This window comes from Lutra lutra, chromosome 11 (genome assembly GCF_902655055.1).
Source record: "Lutra lutra chromosome 11, mLutLut1.2, whole genome shotgun sequence".
NCBI classification, from domain to species: domain Eukaryota; kingdom Metazoa; phylum Chordata; class Mammalia; order Carnivora; family Mustelidae; genus Lutra; species Lutra lutra.
Window position 1 is genome coordinate 76,556,143 of NC_062288.1, and position 24,006 is coordinate 76,580,148.

Sequence of the window (24,006 nt, forward strand, 5' to 3'; positions counted from 1 at the left end):
ACAAAAATCTTAGGTTTAAACCTTTGCCCTCAACCCTCCCACCTCCCCAAATGTCATATTTTGAACTAATTAGATTTTTCAAACTCTTGATCAAAATGCAACCTGTCCCATTTTATAGATGCTAGGGATAGAAAATGGAGTATTCCTTTCTCTTTTGTGAGCATTTGTACCTACCCCCACTGCAATGGTCTTCTCAGTCTCCTTTGCTTTGAATGGCAACAAGTCTGCTCTGCCTACAACTGTGTAGAAATTTCAACAAGATCACCTTCATTTGAGCTGTCACAACTATACCCACATCCCTCCAGCAAATGAGACCATTTAATGGAGTTGACAGCCTTCACCATTCTATCATACCTAATATGGACGAATAAACATACTGGCTGATGGAAACTGACTCTTTTCTTTTTTTTTTTCCTTTCCAATTTCTATCCAAAATCTCCTAAATCAGTATTCAAGTCATGTCTCAATATTTAATCCCTATGAAGACAGAACACTTCAAAGAAGTCCTCCAAGAGATCTCCTATGGTGCTCTCGAAACCCATTAACTTATACGACCTCTGGTTTCAAACAATCAGATGTCCCTGATTATGGACGAAGAAAACTGTGGTACTCTACAGCAGAAACTCTCAGTAGGGGTCATGATAATCTCCCTCGCAGTCAGACAACAGAAATATTGCAGAGACACCTAAGTGGGATTATGCTGCTGTTAAAAGAAAAGTCACAGGAGCGGCCTGGTTGGCTCAGTTGGTTAAACCTGTGACTCCTGATTTCTGCTCAAGTCATGATCTCAGGGCAATGAGACTTAGCACCATGTCAGGCTCCACACTGGGCATGGAGCCCGTTTAAGATTCTCTCTCTTGGGCGCCTGGGTGGCTCAGTGGGTTGAGCCGCTGCCTTCGGCTCAGGTCATGATCTCAGGGTCCTGGGATTGAGGCCCGCGTCGGGCTCTCTGCTCAGCGGGGAGCCTGCTTCCCTCTCTCTCTCTCTCTGCCTGCCTCTCCGTCTGCTTGTGATCTCTCTCTGTCAAATAAATAAATAAAATCTTTAAAAAAAAAAAAGATTCTCTCTCTTCCTCTGCCCCTCCCTTCCCCTCTCTTCCTCTCTCTAAAAAAAATAATAATGATAATAAAGAAAAAATGAAAGAAAGAAGTCACATACGCCTAAAAGGCATTATAATTTTTTTCATTGTGAATGTCAACTGACACTTGGCTTATAGTTTTCAATTTGGCTAGTTATATCTACATGACATAAAGTTCTTAGAGCTGTTGTAAGTTAAGTACAATCCTCCTGCTCCCTATATTATAATTGTCACTGTTGTATAGATTACTGTAAAGGGGATATTAGAATACAAGCAAGTAGGGATGCAGAAATAGCACATCTTCTCATAAATGAGTATTGATTTAGAAAAAATTGAAGTCCTCTGTTTTGTTTTTCAAATTCCTCAAATCACTGAGTTCATATGATAATTGTCCCTCTCTGATTGACTTGAGGGAAAAATGAAACAAGAAGAAACCAGAGAGGGAGACAAACCATAAGAGATTCTTGGTCTCAGGAAACAAACTGAGGGTTGCTGGAGGGGAAGGGTATGGGAGGGATGGGGTGGTTGGGTGATGGACATTGGGGAGGGTATGTGCTGTGGCGAATGCTGTGAAATCTGTATGACTGATGATTCACAGACCTGTACCCCTGAAACAAATAATATATTATATGTTAATGATAATAAAAAAATTGAAGTCCTAGTACTGGATTGTCTCCGATACTTCCCAATCATAAGGTCAGAGCCAAGGAGGAAAGATTATTAGGTGACAAGCAAGGAAGTTCCCATGAGCTAACTGGGTGACAAGCAAGCATATTGTCAAATGGGTCATAACTTCTGAGGCAGCTCTATTACTGTGTTTGCCGTCATTATGTTCCAATGTGAGCTAGGACACATTTGAGACATTCATATCATTTTTGTAAATACGGTAGTCCCCCCCTTAGAAGGATACTTCTAAGACCTCCAGTGGATGCATGAAAGTGCAGATAGTACTGAACTCTGTATGTACTCTTTCTTCCCATATATCCATACTTATGATAAAGTTTAATTTATAAATTAGGTACAGCAAGAGATTAATAATAACAGTAAGATAAAACAATTATGTAATAATATACTGTAATAAAAGTCATGTGAATGTGGTCTCCCTTGTTCAAAATATCTTACTGTCCTGTACTCACCCTTCTTATTATGATATAAGACGACAAAATGTTGATGTGATGACAGGAAGCGAGCTGGATGATGTAGGCACTGTGGCATGTTAGGCTACTACTCACCTCCTGCTGATGAGTCAGGAGGAGGATCAACTGTTTCTAGGCTGAGGTTGACTTTAGGTAACTAACTGAAACCTCAACCACTAACCTAACCACTATAGCACATGTATCACAACCACTGATCAAGCGGACTAGTATTTTACATTTTTGCTGGAGATAATATTAATATATATATATATATATATATATATATATATATATATATATATATAAACAGTCCTTCCACTAGAACATTCACTAAGAATCTTCGGCCCATCTGAGAGGCAGAATCAGGGCCAGTGTCTGTGTGTGGACAGGTGACCCTTGCAGTCCTGTCACATTTTTGTTCTCTTCTTTTTGTACTTTTACCAGTCTTCTAAAAATTGTATTTTTAGGAAAACAGAGTACACATGTTTCTAACTCATTTACACTTTTTTTTTAATTAGAGAGAGAGTGAGAGAGAGCACAAGAGTGGGGTGAGGGGCAGAGGGAGAACAAGACTCCCTGCTGAACAGGGAGCCTGATGTGGGACTGGATCCCAGGACCCTGAGATCATGATGTGAGCTGATGGAAGATGCTTAATCAACTGAGCCACCCAGGCACCGTTAACTCATTTACGCTTAAATGTTAATAACATTCTGTATGAATTAGTTGATAACCAAAATAGTTTTTTTTTTAATTAATGTTTTAGAACAAGGGACCTGAATTGGGTCCATTAGAAATTATTTTGAGCTCTCTCACCCACACTTCTCCCTGTGGCATTCACTTTAAAAACATCTTCATAACCCTAAATTTACTTTATAATATACTGATCTGGTATCAAAGTTTAAAAATCTAGATAACTAGGGGGAAGATGGTGAAGTAGGAAGATCCTACCCTTACTTCGTCCCATACATACACCTAGGTAACACTAACATCAGTGCAAATAATCTAGAAAATGACCTGAAAACTGGAAGAACAGACTTCCCACAACTACACATAGAGAAGAGGCCACATCGGAAACCACAGGAAGAATGGAGAAGTGGTCTGTAACCAAGCTGACCTGCAAGATTGTCCGGGAGAGGGAGGGCCAGAGAAGGGAGAAGAGTAGACCCCACATGGGGCATCCCAGGCACAGGGGACCCACGCTGGTAAGACGAATCCCCATAACATTTGCCTTTGAAAACGAGAGGGACTTAACATCATGATATTTTACAATCAGTGGGGCTTAACTCCTAGAACTTTTAAAATCAGCTTCTCATTTGCAACAACATCTAGAAGGCATTATGCTAAGTGAAACAGTCAGTCAGAGAAAGACAAATACCATATGATTTCACTCATATGTGGAATTTAAGAAACAAAACAAATAAAGGAAAAAAGAGACGGACTCTTAGAAAACAAATTGATGGTTGCCAGAGGGGAGGTGAGGGGGGGATGGGTGAAATGGGTAATGGGGAGTAAGGGAACACTTACCGTGACAAGCACTGAATAATGTACGGAACAGTTGATTCAATATATTGTACACCTGAAACTAATATAACAGTACACGTTACTTATACCGGAATGTTAAAAAATCTAGATAGCTATAATTCAATTTGTTCAGCCTTTCTTTAATCTTTTCACATGTCCAACAAAAGACTGAATTTAGACTATCATTTTGCTTTGAGGGGGAAGGGGCAGAGAGAGACAGAGACTCTCTAGAAGGCTCCTCGCCTAGTGCAGTGCCTGATGCAGGGCTTGACCTCAGGAACCTGAGATTATGACCTGAGCCGAAAGAAAGAGTCGGATGCTCAACTGACTGGGTCCAGGTATCCCCAGACTATCATATTAGAAACAAAAAAGCAACCATAATGTGGAAAAACAACACTTAAGAAAAATAATGTGTTTTCTGATTTCAAGTTTTGAAACAACATCTAAGCTTACATTAGTACAACAGCTAGTTTCTTAATAATCTTTGCAATTCTATACAAGATGAGGGCTTAAAATAATAATGGTTTTCATTTATTATTGTCTCACTGAAAGCCATCTTTATTTCCTGAAAGACTGGCCATGTTGCCACATAAAGAACTAGATGACTCAACAATCATTCATTAGTTTAAGACCTTCTATCCACTCAGATTCTTAGCTAGTAGAGTTCCTACCTGTTTTACTTTTCCTGGAACTAATGAAAATGCCATTAGTAGTTACCATATCATCACTCACAACGTTGCCGTTTAGGACATGTCTTTATTTATGCATCAATAACGTCAGTGTCCTCAGTTATATAGATGTTGTTCCAGGAATCCTTTGTGGGAATTCAAATGACTAAATGTCAAATCCTTCCAGTGTTTTATGTTGTTCTCTGAAGAAACCATATGCTAAATATAGTAATATTTATATTCTTATAAAGGTGATTATGCAAGTTATAACTAGTATTGTAGTCCCATGCAAATTCTGAAAAAAGCAAACATACACAAAAGTGAAATTAAAAAGAAAATTTGTCCAGACACTAGGCAAAAATAAAACAGATTCTCATCCAGCAATGGTTCCCAAACTGGCGCTTTATATTCAAATGCCCAATTTCTAAACATACCAGTGTTGGGATTTTTAAATCCAAACCTCTGGAGGTGGGTCTCAGGCCTCATTATTTTTTCAAAGCATTTCAGATGATTTTTATGTGACGGCAGATTTGAAAATCACTGGTTAGCAGGAGTGGAAATCAGACACTAACCATAGGCTGGCATAAGTTTCTAGAAAATAACATGGTTCAGTGCAAGGCTCTGACCACAGTCTCAGGAGCCTGGGTGAAAGCAGATCCAATTAGCTTTAATACGTCCAGTACTAAATGCTTTTCTTTGGAGTAGATAACTTGAATAATAGTTTCTCCATTTATTAATAGGCCTGATTATATCTTAGGCTCAACAAAGCCACTATTTATTTCACAAATATTGATTGAGTTCCATGCAGTGTGCTGGGCACAAAATGACCTGGGGCAGAGAAAGCCTCACCAGAAGCCCTTAAACTGGTTGTACCAACCATTGTACTTTATAGAACACACTGACAATGGCACATGGAATTTTTTCCCTGGCTAATTAACCTTTACTGTGGTAAGCTTGCTACCATTCACTATTCTTACAATGCCAATTTCCGTGATTTGTATATATAATTAGCATTGATGTGATTTTTAAAAGACAGCCAGGAGTCCATTCCCAGGAGGAAAAGCCTCCATTTGAAAACTATAAATGGAATAAGGACGTCATAAGAAACTTCACATAACCAGTCCCACAAGTAAATATCTCAGAGCAGGGGCGTTGAAGCTAACGACAGCAGGACCAAACAAGGGAGAATAAAATAAATGAGTGCTTTCTGCTCCTCTGGGTGGCACACTGAGTTCTGCTTCTGGACTACTAGTTTGGTCCAGAAATGGCTTAGTTTACGAGAAAGTGTTCTCCAGTTGTTAGAATTGTTGTAAAGGTTTTTGCTTTTCAGAGTTCATGGTTAAAAAAAGAGTGAAACCTCCCTGCTGGAGGTGGGGGATGAAGGAGGGAAGTAGAAGGGATAGGGCAGAAGAGGTGCTACCTGAACTAGAAGATGAGCCATCAATTGAGTAAAAAAGAATGTATGAGTAGGAGGGAGGAACAGATTTCAAACTAATGGAGTGGTATATGGGAAGGCTCCGAGGCAAAAACCAACAGGTTTTTTTTGGAATTTCCAAGTAGTTCAGTATGACTGCAGCTTGGGAGGTAGAGAGGGAGGGCTGGGACTTAAAGCCGGCAAGGCAGGCTCTGGGTGCACTAAAAAGGCATTTGTAATTTATCCCACAAGCTCTGTATAATCCTTGAAGTATCTTTAGTAATAGGGAAACACTGATTTATGTTTTAGATGTAAAGAACTGCTTTGAGAGCTCTAGAAAAAAGGACTATAAAGGAGGGAAGATATGGAAAGGCCTGCAGAGTGGAGACCAGCTGGAGGCTACTGGAAGTGAGAAGGCAGGAGGACCTGAACTGAGGGGTAGTGCTGGGAGGAGAAGAGGGGAGAAGGACCTTGATGTCTTTCTAAGATGTCATCTCTGTCAGGGAAGCTGGATCAGAAGGAGGAGGGCAATGCCTAGGTTTCTGGATTGAAAAACTGGGAAATGATGACCACTTTTTGCAGAAATAGGATACAGATAATTAGGTCTCATGTAGAGGAAAAGACTGCAATATCAGATGCAGTTTTTTTTTTTTTATTTTTTTTTCTTTACTTGAGAGAGAGTGAGAGTCAGCATGAGCAGGGGGGAAGGGCAGAGGGAGAAGGAGAAGCAGACTCCCTGCTGAGCAGGGAGACTGACACAGGGCTTGACCCCAGCACCCTAGCATCATCCCCTGAGCTGAAGGCAGACACTTAACTGAGCCACCCAGATGCCCCTAGATGCAGCTTGAAGTTAGTCTGAGAAACAGGAAAGAATTCTTCTCTAAAATCTTAAAACAAAAATTTTGAGAACTTAAGTTTAAGAACATTGTACAGCTGAACTGTACTCATCAAAAATGCCCCGGTCATGACAGGCAAGGAAGGACAAAAATGCTTTCAAATCAAAGCAGACTGGGGACACTTCACTGTTAACTGCACTCAGGTGCCAGACCTGAGTGCTTTCCCTACAGAGGACATTACTGAGATAGTTGGAAAAATTTGAATACAGTCTGTTGATTAGCAACTAGTGTTGTATCAATACAATGCTAATATTATATTAATTGTATGATATTGATCATTATACTCCTGTTATGTAAGAAATGACCTTGGGGCTCAGTCAGATAAATGTCTGCATTCCGCTCAGGTCTTGAACCCAGGCTTCTGGACTCGAGCCCTGCATCGGGCTCCCTGTGCTTCTCCCTCTCCCTCTGCTTCTCCCCCTGCTTATGCTCTCTCTCTCTCTCTCTGTCTAAATAAATAAATAAATAAATAAATAAATAATCTTGAAGTACTGAAGAGTAAAAGGATACCATATGTGCAACTTACTCTCAAATGGTTGGTGGGGGGAGAAAATAACATGTATATGTAGAAAGAATGAATTATAAAGGTAGTGTGATAAAATGTTAATGTTTGTGATTATGAACAAAGGGTATATAGGAATTCCTTGTACTATTCTTATAAATTTTTGGAAAATTTATAAGAATGTTGGAAATTACACCAAATAAAGAAAGCATTTCAGTAGAAATTCTTCTGAAATACTTCAAATTTTTAGAAAAGCTTTGTAAAAGTAAAATAACAATGTGTTCTGCAACTAGCATAAACAACAGCTAATACTGTACCATTCACTTTCAGTCACTTAAGGAAAATATTACCTTGTAACATTTTATGCAGGAAAAAATTTTGTGTCTGTGTATGGGAAAAAGAGGAGAGTGGCAAAGGTTGTAGACTAAAGGAAGTTTAATCATCCCTTAAATTAAGAAATAATCAATCCCAGAATATAAGATTATTCCTGTGTATCCTCAGAGACTATGAAACCTGCAGTGAAGCTCAAAACATAATATAGTTATTCTGCAAAAGGTTTAACAGGTTAAATTTTTATTTTAGTTTCTGCAGAAAAGCAAAAAGATTATTTTTTTCCCATAAATCAGAAAATGAAAAGAAAGTACTTTTTTTGTTGTCTTAATTTGGTTGGAATCCACATAGAAAAACCACTTCATGGGGTGCCTGGGTGGCTCAGTCGGCTAAGCATCCGGCTCTTTACTTCAGCTCTGGTAGGGATCTCAGGGTTGGGAAAATCCTCCTCCCGACAGGCTATGTGCTCAACATGGAATCTGCTGGAGATTCTCTCTCTCTCTTTCTCTCTCTCTTTCCCCTTCTCTCCCTCTGGCCCTCCTCACCCCCCTCCACATGCTCTTTCTCTCTCTCTCCCTCTCTCTCTCTTAAATAATAAAGAGATCTTTAAAAATAAAAAGAAAAACCACACCAAAGGTGCCATTTAACTGAAACTATAATATAAAGACTGGCTATTCAAAAAAACTCTTTCAACAGTCTCTTTTAAAAAACAGTAAATAGGGGCGCCTGGGTGGCTCAGTGGGTTAAAGCCTCTGCCTTCTGCTCAGGTCACGATCCCAGGGTCCTGGGATCGAGCCCTGCATTGGCCTCTCTGCTCAGTAGGGAGCCTGCTTCCTCCTCTCTCTCTGCCTGGCTCTCTGCCTGGCTCTCCACACACTTGAGATCTCTGTCCGTCAAATAAATAAATAAATAAACAAATAAATAAAATCTTTAAAAAAATAAAAATAAATAAAAAAATAGTAAATATTACAGATGGGTAAATATTGACAGAACATGAGATACCAAATGCTAAAACCAGTGATAGAAGTTCCATCCTAAGTTTGCAACCAAGGACTAATTTTTGCACTATCTTTGCTCTCTGCCTTCCTGGTCACCTCGTTTTCTATTCTAGTGGGGGTAAGAGGGACTGCCTGCTGCTCATTGGGCTGATGGTGGATGTTGGGAGACTTCTTCTGAAAGGAAATGAGATGGACACAGGCCACTCCTCTGGCCGTGCAGGATGTCTCATCTCCTTCAGGTATCTTCATCCACATACTCACTGGTAGGAACTGTAATCTTGCTTTCCTTGCTAGGCAGAAGAAAGGACAAAAGAAAGAGAAGAATCCAAGACCAGTCAGCAAATCAAAACAGCGTCAGCACAAGAACAGTTGGAATAAATCATGAGGTCCCAAGTGGAAGAGTGATTGTCTGAGAGAGCAGAACCTGGAGCTAGGGTCTCAGCCATTCTGGGCAGAGAAAGGAAGGCATTGGAGGCCTTCCTTGTAGGCATTGGAGATGCTGACTCACCACGTCCACCATCAGCTTCAATTTTCTCTTTCTGACTCTTATTTATTTCTCCCTGTGCTCTCTCTTTTCATGATTTTTCTTTCCCCTTTTAAACTCTCACCCAAATAGGTTAGCTCTTCTTGAAACCCTGTAGCAAGGAGGATGTTGGCACGTGTGCTCTAAGCTCTCTTTAGGAATTTATGAGGGGTTTCCCCTTTGTCAGATGCTTTCTTTGGGTTCTTCCTTTTGTCAGAGAATAAATCCCAGGTGAATTGGTCATGACCTTGTCTCCTATGATCTCTTTAGTATGAAAAAAAAATTCCCTTTTTCATTATGAGTATCCTCACAGCTGGTCTTTAAGTTGTAACTAAGACCTCTCAGTCTAATGGAATGAAATATTTTCTTAGTGACTTACATGTCCCTGGGTGGGAAAAAATACCATCATTGAATGCTATGCCTTTCCCTCATTTTATGGAGGAAAATCATGGCTAGTAGGAAAAGAAAGGCATCACCAAGACTTATAGGAGAAAAGCAGCAAAATATCACTTATAGATGCAAAAGAACTTCTGTTGAATTGGTCTCTTTCTAATTGAAAACTGTTACTAATGTGAACCAACATAAAATAGCCTTTCATGCTGAATGTATCCATTCGTCTATGTTGCTGTGAAGGCCAGAACACATCAAGATGTTTAGAAACCATAGTCTCCAACCCCTGGAAATTAAATTCTGAAAGGTTTTATGGCATTATCCAAAATTAAAGAATTATTTAGTAAAATTATGACCAGTGTATGTGTATTGGTGCTTTTATAGAGCTATATCTGTGTTTTTTAAGTTTTATTTATTTAAGTAATCTCTACACCCAACATGGGGCTCAAACTCATGACTCCAAAATCAAGAGTCACGTGCTCTTTTTAAAAAAATATTTACTTATTTTAGAGAGAGAGAGCATGTGTGCAACCAGGGGGAGAGACAAAGGGAGAGAGAGAGAGAATCTCTAGTAGACTCCCCAGCGAGTGCAGAACCCCACATGGGGCTCAATCCCACGACCCCGAGATCATGACCTGAGCCTGAGCTGAAATCAAGAGCTGGACACTTAACAAACTGAGTTACCCAGGGCACCCCGAGTCACACACTCTTCTGACTAAGCCAGCTATGTGTCCCTACAGAGCTATATCTGAGATGTTTTCTTAAATATGTGTATAGTATTTATGTCTAGGTGGTGGTATTTTATATGGATTTTTAAAAACTTTCTTCTTTATGTGTTTACTTATTTTAATATTTAGAGTTTGTAATATTTTTATAATCAAGAAAAATAATTTTCTTTTCAGACTGAAAAGCAGTTCACAAAATATTTCAAACACCAAATATTTCTCAGAGTTGAAAGTTGTATTATAAAAAGGACATTTTTTACTTTTTTAATCATTTTTATTTCAATTCCAGTATAGTTAACATACAGTGTTATATTAGTTTCAGGTGTACAATATAGCGATTCAGCAATTCCATACAATACCCAGTGCTCATCATCACAAGTGCCCTCCTCAATTTCCATCACCTATTTAACCTATCTCCCCATGTATGTGGAATTCAAGAAACAAATAAGCAGAGGCCAAAAAAAAAGAGAGACAAATCAAGCAACAGACTCTTACCTATAGAAAAACTACATATTTTTAACACAAATCTATTTTTAAATGATGTCACATTGAAATTAATTTTTTATTACTCTCTAATAGCTTTACAAATGTTGATCATTTATGACATTCCTGACACTGAATCCAGCTTCCGGTGTGCAAACAGAGTTGGTAGGGTGTCATCACTTTGTACTGGCAACTGAGAACTTCTATATTATAGGTTTTACAACTTCATATTTTCTTATTCCAACTGAACTTTTAAAAAGGGGCTTTTGATTATCTGCTATGACAGATAAAAGATTCTTGCATCACTTTCTCAACAGATAGACCACCAATCCAAAACAGTGAAAATAAATCCTTAGTGCACGTACCAGCAGAATCCAGACTGATCTCAGTTCCTATCCCCTCCCACCTACCATCTGGACCTCCCTGGAGTGACGGGAGACACAGCAGAAAGCAGAAAGGAGCACCTCCTTCCCTCCATTAACCACTCCAAGTACGAGACACAGGCTCCAGAAAAAGAGACCCCAAAGTCATGATTTTCCTCCATTTTTAGTACCTTACTGACCTGACAGGAACTTCAGGAGATCTCCTAATTTCCTTTCAGATTAAAAACAAAACCAAAAAAACTATGAATCTATGAATAATTAATAAGAAAAATTATGCTTTTAAATGAAGCGATCCCTTCTTACCAGAATTAGGGATTCAATTAGATCAACTTCTTGATAGCAGATGTATGAATAAATTACCAGCTCAATCCCTACCCCTCCTTCATTTTAAGTATTTTTTAAGCTCTTAAGTTCTTCTCACCAAAACAGCTTTCAACCAATTCAGTGGTATCCCACTGCTTGGAGACTTCTTCAGAATTTTATCCATCAGTGTTCTCTGTCTCTTCCTTTTTTCAGTTCTCTATTGTCTGTAGTTGATAAAAAAAAAAAAAAAAAAGTTCAGCTCTACCTATACTAAAGAAGGGTTAACACGGTCTTCCACTTCAGCTGCAAATCCCATCTTTCTCTTCCCTCCATAACTACCCTCATCGTCTCTTCCTATCCTCTTCCCCACAGGATGGTTCCTTTTGCTGTCACTCTGATGAAGCTGCTGTCATTATGGCCAGCAATGGTCTTCAAAGGAAAACCAACATTCACCTTGGGGCACCATTTTATTTTACTTATTTTTTCTTTCCTTCTTCAAATTTACTTCCATTAGGATCATGGACACTACATTCTCCGTGCTTTTTCCCATTTCACTAGACATTTTGCTGGTTTCTTAACTTTTACCTGCTCCTAAACATTGGTGTTTTCTCAAGCCCTATCCTGTTTTCTTCCACTTTCTATGCACCTCACCCAAATGATACTTCAGGCCACCCCTATATATTCCCATCTTGCTTCTGAGTTCCACATTGATAGATTAAATTTGCCAGTGTATATTTATTCTTTCCTCAAATATTCACTGGGCCTGTACATTACACCAAATAAGAAACAAAAATAAGTAGATTGATTACTGGTCTCTTTTCATCCATTTTCTCCTCTTTTCAGTCTATCTTTTTGTTCAAAGGTATAAATTTGATCATGTTAGTCCTCAGTGCTAAAAAGTGCAGGGTCTCCATAGGGCCGACAGGAGAAATCCAAAATTCAGTATGGCTTGCTGAGTCTTCCTCTACAGACAGCGCTCTAACTTCATATTCTTTCTCTCTTTCTCTCTCTCTATGCCTGCAAACCTGCCAAGCAACCATACGTACGGTGTGCTCCCAACCATATCATCTTCATGCATATCACTAGGTTTCACCACTGGGCTGGAATATCCTTCCTCCCCAGCTCAAATGTTTCTTCCTAAATCAAACTTTTCTGCTTACCTCATTTTTCTATCCACCCCCCACAAAGATCTGTTGATTTTTTTTTTTTTTAGATCTGTTGATCTTAACATTAACATTTTTACTTCTTTGCAAATCTTAGGGCATTTGGGTCTCCCCATTGCCTGTGTCTATCACAGTTCCTGATATACAATAAGACTCTTCAAATGTATGAATGAGTTAACTATAAATTCACCCAACTGGCAAAATTTGAGTTGGACAGAAAAGTGAGGACGTTTGCAGCTCAAGTGAATAAAGAGGACTTTCCTAGACTTATTGTGGTGACCATTTTTCAACATATATAAATATTGAGTAACTATGTTGTACAGCTGAAACTAATACAGTATTGTATGTTAACTATTATTCAGTAAAATTTTAAAATAGAAAATAAATAAAAATAAAAACAAATAAACAAGGCCTTCATTTACTTCTGGGCACCTCATATTTCCATGAATTACTCATAAGGGCTATATTTGCCATTATATGACTCTCTATTCTCTCCCAACTCAGAAACTTTTATTTTAAAAAAATTTTTAAAGATTTTATTTATTTATTTGACAGAGAGAGATCACAAGTAGGCAGCGAGATAGGCAGAGGGAGAGGGGGAAGCAGGCTCCCCACTGAGCAGAGAGCCTGATGTGGGGCTCGATCTCAGGACCCTGAGACCATGACGTGAGCCAAAGGCAGAGGCTCAACTCACTGAGCCACCCAGGCACCCCCCAACTAAGAAACTTTGAGTTGGTGACATGTGCCTTTGGCATCTACTAAGCCCCTGAAATTTACTGAAAAACAAGAACCTCTAAGTCTCTGAAAATTAGGAAGCTCTTAATTTTTGCAGATTGTTCAGTAGTAAATTAGCAGCCTACTTACTATCTTTTAATTGTCAAAATCATATAATTTAAGTGGAATGGGGCTATTGGTGGACTCTATTTTAAGAGTAATTATTCCTCATCAGATTGGGAAAATTGATACCCAAATGGTCACAAAGTGATTAGGTAATTGCTAATGCCAGTAAACATATTTTAGAAAATGAATTATACAGTGAGTGCCACCTGAGGGAAAGAAAAGTAGTTCAAACCTCCATAAATGAATATCAATGTTCTATTTCACATAGAAGCAAGTGTTTTACATCTTTAATGTAGTTTAAAAAAATAATTACAAAATTTTGGAATCACTTCTAATAATTTGCCCATGTTTCTAATAAATGGGTCCAGAACAGATATGATTTTGATTTTATTCAACTCAGCTACATTCTTAAAGACGATATAAAGGAGATGTTACTGAGCAGCTCTGCTATGTATCCATCAATGCTTTTTTTACGTCAAAGAAGACAAAAGTGGGTACTGTACGTTTGAGCCAATTTGATTAACATCAAATTTGGGCAGCATTCAGAACAGATAACTGAACTGACAACTTGTGTGTGCTTAGAATAGAATGTGGTATCCATCAGGAGCCGTAAAATACAAACTGAGGAAGAGCCTTAGAAACCTAGGAAAACATGGCATCATGCTCTATGTCCACGTCAGAAAATTGAGCTAAATGCCCTCCATGCTATTACCTATTTTGTGTTAAGAGTTGGAGAAGCAGGGGAAGGTAAACTGTAAGACTTAGCCTTTTAAAAAAAAGATTTTACTTACTTATTTGAGAGAGAAAGAGAGAGAGTGCAAGACAACATGAGCAGGGGGAGGGGCAGAGGGAGAGGGAGAAGCAGGCTCCCTGCTCATCAGGGAGCCCTAGGCCTTGCTCCATCCCAGGATCCTGGGATCATGACCTAAGTGGATAGTAGATGCTTAAACAGAGCCACTCAGGCGCCACAAGACTAAGATTTTTTGAAGCTATGCCTAAAGGGTGCTAACATAGGAAATGCTGAATACTCAACACTAACATTCACCTTTGCTTATGGAGAAAGCAGGTTTAAAGTGCAGGTGTGAAGAAAATAAAAGATATGCCCAGTGAGCATTCTAAGAGGCCTTATGGAAGGGTGACAGAGAAAATCTCCTTCCAAGGTGATGTTGGATGGCTACATTATTATGCTTAAATGCATATGAGATTTGGGTCTTTTTGACTCCAGCTGGCAGAATCACCTCTCTCTCTCCTATCTATTACTTACTGAATTACTACTCACTCATCAGTGAAAAAGAATAGAAAAATGACCTTATTTCATAGAGTGAGAGATAGCTCTCTACTCAAATAGCTAGAGTCTTGCTAGAAGAACGGAACTTGAATATTATCCATTAGCTTTGTATCTCTGTTAAGAACAATGCGCCTACTTAACCTGTATTAAGACATAAAAAGCTCAACGTTCATTTCTCCTCTTACACATTTTTTCCATACCATTAAAAGGAGGTAAATGGGACAAATAATTCACAATTGTGGTAGTTCGAAATACCAATTTTTTTAAAATGCAACAAGATTTTCCCTTTAAATGACAGCTGCTCTAAATATGGGATAGTACTGTGTACTTGTTTTTATTATCCCTACTGAAAAATCCCTAAGAAATAAATAATTCAGATCGTTGAATTTATAAGGGCAACTTGGTTACTGTTGCTTTGGAAACTAGTTCTTCTGTGCCCGTCTATGGACTCGAATGATATTGAGCCATCATTTTTCAAATATCAAAAATAATTCTGAGTTTTCTAGAGATTTTTCCTTCTCTTTACTGATTGGATTAAAGTTATGTGAATTGCACAAAAAAGGATCTGATCAATAGTAATATCTAACTTGCACTTTCTAACTCTAAGTACTGGAAGAAGGATATAGAACTAAGTCGTTGAGTCAGAAAAGTTTAGGATTAAATCCTGGATCCTTTCTGGCATTATGAATCTGACTGTTATCTCAAATAATGTAGTAGAGGTTGCTTTGTGATTCTCTGAGGAATCCATTTAGGAAAATTCAATTAAATATTTACATGAGTAGATGCTATTAATAGATATTCATGCTCTATTTAAAATATTTAACAAGCTAAGACTGCAATTACCTCTTCTCTGTTCCGCCATTATTATACAATTAAAATGACTACTATTATTTAAGAAAAAATTACAAATAAATAAATATCAATGTTATGCATTCAGGACATCCTCCTCTAGCCATGATTGTACAAAATTTTACAAAATGAAGCAAAATTGATAGAACTCTACAAAACAAAAGCGACAGAATGTTGGTGTTGAAACAAACTTTGGATGTCTTCTAAGAATAAAGGTATAGGGACCACACTTTGGTGAGGATAAAATGAGTGAAAATGCTATGGTTCTAAATCTGTAGACTGTTTAGTCAGATAAAAGGTGTAGAAGGTGCTGCCAAAAGCGAATCACAAAGCTGTCCCAGAAACAAAAGATACACATAATGGAAAATCTAAATGTAATGTTTTCCTGGTTTTCCACTATGATATCCCTATCAAAAGAAGCAGCAAATCTAATTTGTTGCAACTTGTAATTTATGGCTTCTGATGGACACCACATTCTATTATTCTAAGTACTCACAAGTTATCAATTACTTATTCTGAATGCCGCCCAAATTTGATGTTAATCAAAATGGTCCAAACTTATAGTACCCACTCTTTTTCTTTTTAAAAAACTGTTGAGAAAATATTTGTCTATAAATTTAAACTTTTGTGCTAAAGGAATGTCATGACTAATAAAGATACACTATTCATGAGAAGAAAATACATGGGATTTGTAATGTGTTTTTGTTGTTATTGTTTTTTCTTGCAAAAGACATTAGACTGATTCTGAATTAACTTGTGAATTATTCATTTGGTATCAAGTAGTAATGACATTCACTTTCTATTGTCTGGTACTAGATTTAAACTAGAAGTAAAAAATTAGAGCCCAATTATGTTTCTTCATTTCTTATGAGGTGTTTCCAAGGAGCCCTAACTTGTAGACAAAGTCAAACATTATGTTATTCATTCATTCAATATATACTTAATGTATATATTTTATTTACAAAGTGCCCCGGGGTGAATTAAAATTTTAAAAAGTTTATTTAATCAATGTACGATGTGATAAGAGAGTAAGAGATGCATAAATTCCTTAAAACTCAGCCCATAGTAATATGTTTAAGAAAAATATCAGTGTTAGGCCAGGACTATTTCATTGTCCCTGAACAATGATAAAATATGTAGAAGAAAAAGATATGTGGGGAGGAGAGGTGTAGGGGACATATGGCGAGGTACTCCCCCCAAAACTTCAGGAGGAAAGTTAGAGAGGAGTAAAATATCAGACACTTACAGGATATAGGCAATATTTCCACTAAGGATGAATATCACAAATGCTACAATGAAAAACAAATCTGAAGATTAAGGTTTGAATACTATTTTGGGAAGTGGTAAATTCCAAACCAAAAACTTCAGATTTATTCTATGGAAAATGGGAACTCATTAAGATGTTTACACGGAGAAGTGACATTATCATAGCTGCACTCCAGGGAAATTATGTCAGTAGTGATATTTTCAATAGATTTAAGATGAAGAGTTTGAGATGATTGATTAATAAAAGTCCAAATGAGTAATGAGGAGGGACTGATCCAAGTGATGGCATAATATATTTTATTAATCAATATATCTGAGTATTTAATACCATTCTTTGTATGATAAACAAATCAAAGAAAATGTTTATTCAGTATCCTCTTAATTAAAACCCAGGCAAGATGTCATATTAAAGATTAATTAGAGTGAAGATAAAATTTTAAAATAATTCTACCATTACTGACATTTATGGGTACTCAGTTCATAGGTATAAAATAAAAGATCTAAAAATCTTGCAGTATTTCAGAAACAAGTAGATATAAATAAAAAGGTAATCTAAGGAAAACAGACCTCTGCCAATAAAATGCAAAGTTGTGGTAGGCACTGTTAGTTGTCACCTCAATATCTTCTCCTTTTCTTCTTTGGTAATAGAACCTACAAATTTATCAAAGCATGTGACCATCTAGAATAAAGGTTATACTTCCCAGCTTCCCTTGAAGCTGACTAGGGTCATGTCATTAAATTCTGGCCAATGGAATTTAGCAAAGATAACCTGTATGGATCTCTAGAAAATGTCCTTAAAGGGGAAAAATATGTTCTGTCTCTAATCTTCCTTATCATTATGGTTAGTTAGACTGTGGACATCATGATTGGAACTCGGGCAGTCATTTTGAAAACCCAGATACTGAGTATAGCAAAGAAATGATCATATTCAGTCTTGTTTTCCTGTCTTTTTTAAAAAAAGATTTATTTATTTGTTTGAGAGAGAGCATGAGCAGGAGGGGCAGAAGGAGAGGGAGAAAGAATCTCAAGTAGACTCCACATTGAGCATGGAGACCAATGTGGGGCTCAGTCTCATGACCCTAAATCATGACCTGACCTGAAACCAAGAGTCAGACACTTCACTGACCACACCACTCAGGTGCCCCTCCGATGCTGACTTGTTTAAACCACAATATTTTGGTTTTCCTATCACTTGCAACCAGACCTAATCTTTAGAATTAATAACTTTCTAGATATTAAAAGATCACAAGAAAAAAATTAACTATATATGGTGAAAAAAATAAACCAGATTTATGATCTTAGTGATCATTTTACCATATATATGAATATGAAATTACTAGGTTGTACATTTGAAACAAATAAAACCTTAGGGCACCTGGGTGGCTCAGTGGGTTAAGCCTCTGCCTTCGGCTCAGGTCATTATCCCAGGGTCCTGGGGTCGAGGTCCGCATCGGGCTCTCTGCTGGGCGGGGAGCCTGTTTCCCTCTCTCTTTCTGCCTGCCTCTCTGCCTGCTTGTGATCTCTCTCTCTTCCTCTCTCTCTCTGTGTCAAATAAAAAAATAAAATTAAAAAAAAAAACCTTAAATGCCAAACTGTACCTCAATTTAAAAAAAAGAATAGAACTAATAAGGATAAGAGCTGGCATATAAGGAAAGGAAGCTGGGCTGGGAGTTTGGAGACCAGGGGCTTACCCAACTTCACTATTTAAATTTAAACTATTTAAGTTTGGTCAAATCCCTTAACTTTTCGATCAAATCCCTTAACTCATACCCTTGTCAAATGGCACTATTGGTCCTTGTGCTTGCTTTTATTTTGAATGTAAACTGTAAGGATTAAATGAAATCATAGATATTTTAAAAAGGATAAAATGTTTTATTTTTTAAAAAAAGAATTTGTCTTCTACTACATTTTTAATTAAAATGACATCATAACCAGGGATATGGGTTATGATTCTAGGGTAGATTTTACTGCTCAGCTGCCACAAGGGAGGTACTGAAGGGAAATCTGGGTGGAGCAGAAAGAGGGAGCAAAGAAAGAGCGTTTGCTTTATATAAATGTGTAAATCCAAGCCTACCTTCTTAACAACATCCTCAATGTTACAGATCTATTGCTTTTCCTGCTGATCAAGTTGGCATAGGTAATAAATCATGAATACGGGCTCCCATAAATCAAAGTGCACAATAAAACCTAGATATCTTGATAAACCTGTTCTACAAGGTGGCATTGCTGTCTGATGTACCCCTGGACTTGGAAGAAGCTCTCCTGGTAGCCTGGTAAATTAGCGTGGGATTACAAAAAAGGTCTCTCCCTGCTAGAACTGTCATTCAGGCGGTTTGTGTGAGAAAGGCATAGAAAAGTGTAAGAGCAATTAATAAAGAAATGGATTTTTTAAAGTAAATTAAGAATTAAGAATTGTACTAATGGATCTTCCTCACATAAGGTACTCAAGGATATGTTCAAAACTTCAAAACACCCAGATTAGAGGATTCACTAAATAAAGATTTCTAAATTGAGGAACATCCTCTCCATGGCCTTAACCAAAGTCTAAGAAGACTGAAGGGACCCAGGTCTGATCTATAAGGGGTTCTTAGGCCAGGAGATGAGGTAGGCCCCATTTACATGGGACAGCAACTGGGGGTTTTCTCAGTAGCAAGAAAAGAGTATCAGAGGCTCGACATAGGCAAAAGGAGTCTGTTTCACCAATAATATGAAGCAGAAAGCCAGAAGCAGGGAAAAGTCTGGGCAGGAACTTTGCATCAGGGAGATCTGTGAGTGAGAGAGTAGGAGGTCCCATTAGGCAACTCTGCACAGCCTGAGGGGGTCTGGGATCAAGGAGGGCTGGCAGGTAGACTGGCAATGTGTGGTGGGACTCCAAGCAGGGCACTGGAGCTCGGGCCACGGAAAGAACAGCTGGATGATGTCAGTTGCACATTGAAAACTGAACTCAGAGTTAGAAAACAATATGGAGGCTTTGTGACAAGGAAGGAGGCAAAATGCTGACCGTTAAAACAAACTTCAAGGTATAAGGTTAGAGGGGCCAGCAAAGAAGTAAATGGATCCTCAACTACTGAAATATGTTGGGATGAAGGATCCTTTTTTTCCCCCTTGGGCCTAGAATGAAGTTAACAACGGGAGCCAACTGGTCTCCCATCTGGAACCTCCCATCTGGAACCAAAACCTAGGTTTTGGGGAAAGGTAGATAGCTAATCACAAACACTGAACAAGAATGACTCAAGTGTGCAACCAGGCAACTGCTGTCCATTCAAACCCATTCTGCAGGCCTGGTTCTTCCCTCACTTTTAAAGATGCACTTTAGGGAAGGTACTGTTGACTGGTCACCCTCAGAGTAACCTCTGGTCAGGTTAGTCCCCTAAATCACAGTTCTAATATTAAAATGACCAGTCCCATGTAATTGTAAAAACTTCTAACTATATTTATACCAAATCTTCTCCTCCTAGGTCAAATTTGTTCAAAGGAATAACAGCTTTATTTCTGTTTCTGTCTTATGCTTCTACCTCTCTTCCTCCAGCTCGCTGATCCATGGTTTCTGACTTCTCCCAAGATGAAGCTGGAGGGCTTTAGGGAGATGAAGTAGCAGGAAAGATTTTATTCATCACATACTTGTCACAAAGAACTGGAGAAGACATTCTCCAGGCTTGACAGGTGTTTAAAACTTTTGTTCTTTTTGGGAATGCTTTTTAAGTTCTTTGGAGAGAAGGCCATTGCTGGGGAACACTTCTCCAAAGTTCCTGTGGTATAGGGCAAGCATTACCTCTGGGTGATTGCCCACCTTCATCCCCGACATCCACAAAGGCCTCCAGCTTCTCTCTTCTGAGAGCCTCTTGTTGGAGAAAGGGCAGAGCTACCCTACATGCTCTGTTCTATCTTTCCTTCTCCTGGTCTGTGAGAAACTATCACACATTCTTTGCCCGTAATAAATCCTGGAAGAACAGACCATACTAATGTATTGCTTTCTCTCAATTCCACCATCAGGGCAGCCTGCCAGCCACAGTCAGCTTCCTACCCTTTAATTTGTCTGGCCTGAGACTGTGTTCACTATGCCTTCCAAGTAGCAAGAGACATGTGCCAAGCTTTCTGAGTGGTTACTCTGATGCCTATTTTCCTGAGCATAATAAAGAGGGAGGGGAGAGGGCTCAGAGTTTTCTGATAGTTCTCCCCATAAACTCTCTTCTAATCTCCATGCCTGCCCTTTTACACCTTCAACATGGGCAAAGACCTACAAAAACCTAGCTTTTGACCATCTCCTTTGACAGTCCTTTGAAATCTTTCCTGCTACTCTCACACTTCATTTAAAAAAATAGGAGTACCCTGTATATTCTTGTAAGGAAGACTTCCTTACATGAATGAAAGCTAAGGCTTTCATTAAATACTTCCATTTCAGTATCCAATTATAATCACAAACAGTTACGTACGTCCTTGTTAAAACTTAGATTTCAGCAAGTTTAGGTTATTTTGATGGGTTTCTTATCATTCTTTCTGACATAACCATTTGCTTGCTTAACAAAATCATTATCAGAAATGATGCTGTCCACCGCACATGGTAGGGCAGCATATTGAGGTATTTGTCAAAAGACACATCCCACCCCCAAATACTCACATACTATCCCCTATACACAGTTACAGATGACATTAAGTATCAAGGAGTCATCTTTTGCTATGGAAGACTCAAATATTCCCATGGTATGTTTTTCCCTACTACTTGGTCATAAAGGGATTCTTTTTAAAAACTTCACATTCTTCTTGATTCATGTATTTTAGTACAAGATCTAATATGGTATATTTTATCTCAGAATAGGAATGGTAGTCTTAGACATCTAGACAGTGTTCCAAATTTCCATTGGCAAACTTCCAGGAAATTTGCTTGAACTATTCAGGGTGTGTATGCTATTACCCCACCTTTTTTTGTATCACGGTTAGCCATTGTTTTTTCCTATTTAAGTTGGTACATGTGCAAAGGCTGTTACACAGCATTCTAAGCTAACGATAATGCCATTAAAGATACTCTGCATGGCTGGAGAAACCTAAGGGACATAACAAGTGGGAAACACTTACTCTACTTTTTTTTTTCTTTTCTATTTTTAGTTTAATGGAAGTATGACAATGTTTCAGCTCTATTGTAAAACCAGCAAACCAGCTTTAAGAAAACCATAAGTTTCCAAATAAATTATTCTTTTGCATTCAGATTAAAAAAACTGGGGAAATCTTAGAAGTTATTATCTAATTAACAGGCCCCTGATTGAGAGCTTGGCTGTCTCCTACTTTTGATCTTTGAGCTTCATTTTGGACATAAAATAAAAAAGCAGACATGCTGATACACTGTTGGAGAGAGAGAGAGAACAAGAGGTCTGCAGCATTAATACCAAATACAAACTGATTGTTGACACTAACAATTAATCACTTTATTCACCCCCAAATAATAAAGTCTCTACTCAGTTAATAAGATGACTCCAGTATTTGGCGTTTGTTGGGAGGTATTATGTGTGTGGTGGTAGGAACGAATGAAAGAGAGGAAAGTGATAAAGCTGGTGTTTTCAAGATACTATACATGTGAAAGCAGCATTTTAAAAATGCAAAAGGAAACATTATAAAGTACACTTAGTAACTGCCACAGATAAACTGAAGTATGTTCACAGGAGAGCTAGCAAAAAATGATAAAATCAAACTACGCTATCCGAGGAGAAAAGAAACTGGTTGTATTAGTTTATTAGTTTGCAGAAAACAATCTCAAGGGAAATATGTTAGCAATTTCATGTGTTGGAAGGACTGTCATTTGTGGAGAGGATATTCTGAGGGCTCCTGTTTTCTTAAAAGAACAAAACCCATGTATCTCAGTTTGGCATATAAAATCCTGCATAATCTGATTCCAAACCACCTTTCCTACTTATGTCTTCCTAATTGCAACCACACCAGCTCCAGACAGCTTCTTTCTTACTTCTACATTTTCTATAAATAATTTTCCTACCTAGAATGTCTTATGCCTCTCTTCTGCCTAAAAGGACATTCACTCACCCTTTCAAGATCCTTATGGATTTCTAAATAAACATTTAACTTCCTATTCTATACCTGTACCCTTATTGAAATGATGAAAAAATATAACAACAGAAATACCTTATACAAGCTAGAGTATGTAAGAGTGTCTGCTAGATATAGGACAAGTAGGTCCAGGTAGAGAAAAGACACCAAAAATAACTCGCCACCTTCCTCCTTTAAGGTAGCTGATATCACAAGAAGTTAGGTACAGGAGATTCAAGATGTTTCCCATGGAAACATGCCTCCAAGGATCTCTTTTGTTGAAGTCTCGACAATACTCAAAAACAGCTTTGACTGTATCCCTCAGAGTTCTTAAGCCACTATTCCAACTAGAAAGACAGTATTGAGCAAAAACATGAGAAATGAGGGGCGAGGCTAAATTGCATATGGAGAATACATGAAGCAGACACCTCTATTTAGGAGGCTGGCCCATTCTTTCACCCAATGTGCATGTGGTACAGCTAAAATAATGAAAGCAATATGTTTTGATATAAAATCAAAAAGCACTGTTTCAGAAACCAACTCAGATATAAATGAGTTTTATTTACTTCTCTTATCCTCAGTTTCCTTAGCTGTAAAGCAGAAATGATGAGATGATGATGATGATGATAAATACTAGGGTTGTGATTCTTTTAAACTAACATATTAATTGCTTAACAGTAATTCTTATCTTCAGAATTACTGTTGTTGCTATAATTTTCCCAATATCATTTTTATATAATGAAATTTAGAATTTCAAGAGACTTTGGAAATAATCCTACAACAACACTGATTAAGAGTTTCAGAGAAAATAGGGGTTGACCATTACTTCCTGAATTGCTTCTTATAACTACTGATGAATAGTTAGTTACATAATCTTGGCATGCAGAAAGCCTTATTTAGCAAGCACCAAAGACACAATGCCATGAGGAAAATATTACTTGGTTTGCTACACAGAAATGGGAACAATTTTAATTAACAAAAATTAAAGGGCAAACAACATGGGGAAAATATTCCTGATATAAATGAGAAGTTGAATATATTTAGAATCTATAGAGCACTCACTAGTAAGAAAAATAAAAATACACTGATAAAAATATGAGAAAAAATTAAGTAATGCCTGAATGCATTTAATAAATTTTTACAAAGTAACAACTATATATCCATAACTGTACTGAGAACTGAATACAGTAGTAAAATGAGAGAGATAGTATTCACCT

At 37.9% G+C, this 24,006-nt stretch overlaps 1 long non-coding RNA gene across 1 annotated transcript in view; it reads right to left on the reverse strand.

The window, feature by feature from the left end:
* The window catches only part of LOC125081021 (uncharacterized), an 88,130-nt gene that overhangs the window by 14,396 nt on the left and 49,728 nt on the right, over positions 1-24,006 (reverse strand). Inside the window, exon 6 of the long non-coding RNA XR_007121560.1 lies at positions 11,469-11,574. This is a non-coding gene — a long non-coding RNA (uncharacterized LOC125081021). The remainder of the gene's footprint in view (positions 1-11,468; positions 11,575-24,006) is intronic.